We start from the raw sequence: 6,901 nt of genomic DNA, 5'->3' as shown, positions 1-6,901 counted from the left end.
TAGAAAATTTTTATAAATTTAAGATTTTCAGCCCGAGACATCTATGCTCCTCTACACTAAGTGTAAATATGATTAACATGAATCTCCATGTGGGGCTGAGTATTGTACTTTATTAGTCTAGTAGTGCTTTATAACACTTTCAGCCCCATGCAACTATGCACCTTTACACTAAGTGTAAATATGATTAACATGAATCTCCATATGAGGTACATAGGTGGTTCAGTAGTGCTATTTAATTGTAAGTTACTTTTTACCCCTAGTTATTATGCAATATACAATAACTGTACTTCCAATCTTTTGATTTTTATACTTTGTACATTTTAGGGCAATAAATTAATTCCTCTCTTTTAATGTTAAAATGAACAAAGTTGTTTTAATTAAAAAGTTTTATAAATAACACACAAGTAGCAAAATATAGTATCTAGAGTCAAGAGTTCTGTGAGGTCCAGGTCCAACACTAGCTAATGGTTCCATACATACTTCTGAGCACAAGTTCCATCAAAGCTTCCAAAAGGCACAGTAAAATCTTCCGCAGTTGCACAGTCACAGGAGTAATGGATTCTGCAATTTTTTCAAGGGGATATCAAGGTCGTTGTAAGCATCTTCCAGTAACTTGTCTTATATAATCTTCGTGCAAGCAACTTCCTATTATTACCTGAAAAAATACTTTATTTAGTCTACAGCCTATTATACAGAGCAGTATATAAAATAATAACAGTAAGCCTAAAAGGTAAGAAGGCGTAAGACAGCATCCAATATGACATCGTGCGCTATGTCACTGCACTACACCTTTTACACTAAAGGTCATGTTTTTAGTTTTAAAATTAAAAGTAACATCATTATCGCACAAAGTAATCGTATAATTCAATAAGTAAAAACAGTTACTTAGAAAAATCACTCATTTTTAACCCTAATGCTGTAACCATGCAGACTTCCTTAATTGGTTTCCATTTCAGACAGTTTGCACGCCCTCACGTTGAAAATCTTAAAATAACTTAATAAAATTACCTTAATTGTTATGCATATAATTATTTTTGAAAGAAATACTCTATTAGGAGTGATAAATATCACTTGAGATAATTTTCTTCTTGATTTATTTTTCATGTAAAGAATGGAAAGAGGCATAAAGTTTTTGATAAAAATTCTAACTTTGGACACTCACAAGTAGTAAAAAAGATTTGTAACAAAATCCAAAATAGAGGATACGTATAGAATTTTATTAGGAATAATACATACATAATATATTTTAATAGAGGTAAATTTGTATTTATCGCAATTTGTTTGTATAGATTCCCAAGAGTGACCTAATTTGTAGTATAATCACAACAACATATCATATTTTATTTGTTACAGTCGTTATAAAATACAAATAAAGTTTGTTTTGAACTCAAAAGAACTGTTAGGAAATACTATTTTAACCCCAAAGAGTAATAAAGTTATAATTAAACAAAAAATTGTACCATGAATTCAACATTTTTGTAAAAAGTAACTGAATGAATCTTTTAAATCTGTTCTTTTGCTTTACAGTATTGTATTAGCATTAATGAATACTTATATACTTATGAATACTTCCTTATCTATAACACTTTGGCTTAAAGGAAATGCAAACATAAATGTTTATACTTCAAAAATAACGAGTGTTAATAAAATATATTTAAATTCCTATACATTGAACAGATTTTGTATAGATAAAGTAGTAGTTTGTACCATGAAAATAAATTACGAAGTATGTTTAAGATTTTTGTACATCTAATATTATGTTAGACCACAATATAGTCAAGAACATATAATATTATTGATATGAAAAGAAAATTAAACACATACTAAAATTTCATGAAAACAAGACATGACCAAAATTTTCCTGAAAACCCCCTTAATACAGGTAATAGAGTTATACCTGTTTTAGAGTTATACACTATAAATACATTTTTAGAATTTTACATGTAACATTGTGTTAGACCATAAATTGCATTAATAATGATTATAATTATGGGCCACAAAGTACTACAAAATATTACGCAAGATTTAGGTAAATTTTTGAAGTATGCCTCGGTTACTACTCTGAAGTAAGGACGTAGTCACCAATGGGGGCCATGGGGTCCAGATCCCCCAAAATTTCAATTTTTTTCTATTAGTTTTTTGGCAAACGATTATGAGCGGTTGACTACTGCACTTGACTTACTTTCTGTCCACTACGGGAAAATATCAGTCCCCCAAGCTTTTGTACTCACTATATTCTTGCTCTGAAGCTAAATTAATGTTACAGTTTCAGGCAAACAAGGGATAGCAATTGTTTCAACAGAACAATAGTTTTCCAGACAAATAAATCTACACCAATCAACACAAGACTATAACATAGTCTTACATATATTATATTATAACACTAATTAATAACATATACTTTCACAAGATGATAATACACAAATCAAAATAACATTTCAACATTCAGCACAAACTCGACTAGCCTACACAATGCGAAAATGGTCAGAACAAACTCTGCCGTTGTGTCAGAAAGAGATAGATAGGTTTTTATTTAAAAAATGGGTCGGTAATGACAATCTGCAGCGTAAAATTCTAACTGATAGAATGTTTCTTCCGCTACAACAATTTTTTTTTCTTTATGCAACGAATACGGTAACTGCTAAACAACCATGTGGAACCACATACATTTTCTCGTTTATAGATATAAAAGTAAATAAGTGCTTCAACCTTATTATGTATCTTTATTCTACATACTCCATTTGAAAAAAGTATTTTTACTTACCTTTACACTCAATCAATCAGTATGAAATAAAATATCAGTTGCCAGTTTTCAGTATTCATCCAACTGAGTTTCCATAGTAAAAGCCAAATGAAACGGAGGCTTTTAAAAATATTTGATTTAGCTCATCACATGTTAACCCTTTGAGTGCCAGGCTTATTTTGATGTTGCATACGAAAAGTGCCAGGCCTCTATACTGTTGGTTATTCAAGAAATGCCAGGGCATATTTGTCAAAAATGTAGAAGTTTAGGAAAACGTTTACAGCTCTCTTATTTATGAACAGATCTTTGTGAAACTTTTTTTAAACAGTTCAAAATACACTATATTTGAACATTCAAACACAAAATATAAGGTCATGCATTACAAAATATATATTTTTTTAGTATATGTATATATACTTTTACATGATTTTTTTTTCTTTTTTTTAAGTTTAAGGTAGATATCAATTACAAAAAAAATTTGTAGGCCAATTTTCATTTGTTTTTAGTGATGCTCCTATGGTTGTGCACACACTGTCCAAGTTTAATTACATTTGATCCACAAATAACATATTTACGTCACTTAAAAAAAAAAAAAAAAATACGATACAGTACTTTTTCAAAAGCTTTTGTTTCTATGGCGTAACAATTAAATTCAAGGTTCTAGTTGCAAAAAAACTTAAATAATATGTTTTTTATAAAACAAAAAAAGAACCAATTCACTTTTTACAAAATAAAATAATTACATATATACAAAATGTCCGTTTGGGCAAGTACCTAACAAGTATGTTTCGGGAAGCAGAATGTGTGGGTACTTTGGGATTATACAGACCACACCAGTATGAAGAATACAAAAATATAAATTTATAGAAACAAACATGATAGAACGAAAAAAAAAACTCTTTAATTACAAAATTACAAACTTTCAACGATTATCAATTGTTAATGGGGTAAGATTCCGTTATATGCCCCAAACGCTTAAACTTTTTCAATGAACTTAGAACGTTATAAAACGATGTAGTTGAGTAACAGAACTAACATTCCATCAATCAACAATCATTTCCAGGTATTGTGATCGGTATTGTTGTCGCTGTTATCTCATCTTTCTCGAGAATCCCGATTACGGCAGGCCGCGCGGCATCACATAATTATTTAAGTTTTTTGCACGGTACTTAATTGCCTTTCCATTACAATTCAATTTATATTTATGATCAGCCCCTCTAGAATTTGATATTTTACTGATAGGTACTATCTCGAGGGATGTTTTTCTTTTGTTGACATCAGCGCGGGCTTCGGCCAGAGGCACTCGCATTTTGGGTGGCGGAATGTTATCAAGAATAAAAAACAAGTTTTGTGTGTTTTTTCAATAAAGAGTTTAGTTTTTGTTTGGTAATGTTTATTTGTTTAATGTTTTTGTTGAATTTTTGTGTTTAGAGAAATGTAGGGGTAAAACACGGAAGTACAACAAAGCGACGCACCAGCTGAACGGGCGGCGAGACTCTGCCGTTTATCTACTAGACCGCTCGACTTTGACCTCTGTCTGAGGATGGGGATGGGTTTGCGATGAGACAATTCCTGTTTTATATTGACGAAATATTGTTCTAAGCTAATCTAGTAATCAGTAGAAGCAAAATGTCAAATAACGATTCATGTCTGTGTGTGGTCGGTATAATCCCAAAGTACCAATGTGTGTACTGCCCTTTTACACTTTCGGCAGATGTAAGAGGATCTTTTCCTTGAAAACATTAACCTGTCGACATTATGCGTACATGTATACGCTATAACATTTTTTTTTAATTGAACACAATATTACGATATTACACAAAACACAATATTACGATATAAGTATCAACAGTGGTAAATATCATTTTAATAACAAACAAAAATTGCGGACGGCGGATTACTCGGCCGTTGGCACTTCTCGCTCAAATACGGGACTGCGGATTAATTGGCCGTTGGCACTTCTCGCTCAAATACGGGACTGCGGATTACTTGGCCGTTGGCACTTCTCACTCAGATACGGGACGGCGGATTACTCGGCCGTTGGTACTCAAAGGGTTAATATATTCTAGCATCTAATGTTGCTACTATGCAAAAATAGTTTCCAAATGTGAAATTTGCATCCAATAATTAATTCTAAAGTTAAAATCATCTACCACCTACGAAAACAGTTTTTGATAACGTATACTTACACCTACCTGCCTATCAAATACTGCTACTGTACACTTATGTCTCTTCTATCAATTTATTTGTTTAGAAGTGGAAGTAGCTCCATTCCTTGGAAAATAGTCAGTTATTGACGTCTGGCCCAGCATTGCTAATGCTACACGCATACCTCCTCCTTTTTTATTTAAATATGCTTCTATTATACCATGTAGTTCCTGTACATCACCTTTCCATTCAATTATTTGTTTGTCTCCTATGACTTTTATATTTGTGTGTTTTCTGAACAAGTCTTTTATAGCGTTACATGTATCAACTGCATGTGGAAGGTCTTCCCATATCTTTACAACCCCTCCTTTATTCATGTTTGAAATTCCATATTTCTTTTGGGTATCAGCTAGGGCTCTAGGCAACCTTTTCTTCTGACAGCGAATCATTTTATATCTGCCTGGCCCTACTTCCACTAAAGCGAGTCTGTGACTTACTTGCTCAGATATCGGTTTTGGTGGTATTTGCGATTCTAGCTTTTCCTGTTCTGCTGAAAAATTGTCTTTATCGTTTTCAACTTTAATATTCTTCAACTCTTTTCTTTCAATATTCTGTGAATTACACGAGTCGGTTATTTTGTCAGTATCGGTCTCAACTGATGGATTTTCATCTCTCGTAGACATCATTGATTTAAATTCCAGAATACTAAAATAATACAAGGCTAATATTCTCTTAGACCTAAGTAACTATTACTCACGATCAGTAGTACGGTATCACAAATTAAAAATTTGCTACGCGTTTTACAATAGACGGCACAATGGCTCACCAACAAACAACTACGTGACAAGTGGCAAGGCAACCATTATGCTTTTTTTTTTAATATAATATACTTTTGTAAATGGCGTATAATTCAGCTGAATAATTTGATATAATGCTGGGTAATTTATATTTGGCTATGGTATAGCCTACACTGTGACGACGACGACGACGACACACTATTCGATTAGTTGTATATTCGACTAGTGCCCAAAGTAGTCGACTAGTCGATTGATTTGACTAGTTTAGTTGAACGACTGGTATTCATGTTGTCTAACTTTCATTCACAAAGCAGTATTTTACTAGTTCATAATTAATACAGAAACGGCTATTAAATTTAGTAAACTAACGTCTAGTCATCTGTGATTAGAAGATGTAAAATTAGTGACTTGTTTATGTTCTAGTAATCACATTACAAACGTCATAATTATAGTATATTACAAATTACTATGTGTTTTACAAAGATGTGGGGCAAGTACTTGTATTTGAGTTATCCCCTTAATCCTTTACAATGGTTCTGATCCAGTTTAGAAGGCATACAGAATACAATGCCTGTTCAATTTTCTGTTAGTTTACTAAATACTACAAACAGGAATTTTGTAGTAAACTATTTAGTAAATTGAATTTAAATAGAGATAAAAAAGTCTACAGTAAAATGAAGGCGAACTAGAGCTAAACTCAAAATTCAATTGAATCGACCTTCCGACCATAGCTACGTTATGTGTAAACTACTACATTTTCTATAGTACATGACATATCATTGGAACCCTAGGCTTTAGCAAATAAACTTTTGTTTAATGCACTTAGGCCTGAGAGATATTGTTATTTTAAAAAGGCATGCCTACCTTCATATGGCGCCAATCGAAATTGATTTTAAGACATACTCCTTAACAATGGAATACCTATAAACAATTTTAACTCTGAACCCTTTAAGGTGCCTTTTGTACCAAACCCGCTGACAAGTTGTTTTATTAGCGACAACAGAGACTAAAGTTATCTTAGATCCGAATATACGAAATGCTAGTCTACTACTCAATACTCAAAAATATCAGAGCTGGAAAACGTAGTTGTGTGGTATTGTAAGCCCTGCTCAAAGTAAGGTTAGCTCCATCATTCGTAAGAGTGTTGACGTAGAAGATTTGTTGAGTTTACGTATCGCGGTTGAACAAACTTTTTACATATCGTAAAAGGAGT

General features: G+C 32.4%; 1 long non-coding RNA gene across 1 annotated transcript; it reads right to left on the bottom strand.

The window, feature by feature from the left end:
• Nucleotides 1–345: 345 nt before the first annotated feature.
• Nucleotides 346–5,887, bottom strand: LOC124357961. The gene is made up of 2 exons (XR_006922012.1): nucleotides 4,939–5,887; nucleotides 346–655 (listed from the first exon to the last, which is right to left on the bottom strand). It is a non-coding gene; the product is annotated as an uncharacterized LOC124357961 (long non-coding RNA).
• Nucleotides 5,888–6,901: the final 1,014 nt, after the last annotated feature.

Source organism: Homalodisca vitripennis, chromosome 3 (assembly GCF_021130785.1).
Source record: "Homalodisca vitripennis isolate AUS2020 chromosome 3, UT_GWSS_2.1, whole genome shotgun sequence".
Lineage (NCBI taxonomy): Eukaryota > Metazoa > Arthropoda > Insecta > Hemiptera > Cicadellidae > Homalodisca > Homalodisca vitripennis.
The sequence above is the reverse complement of the archived record's forward strand: the minus strand, read 5'-3'. Positions and strand labels throughout refer to the sequence as shown.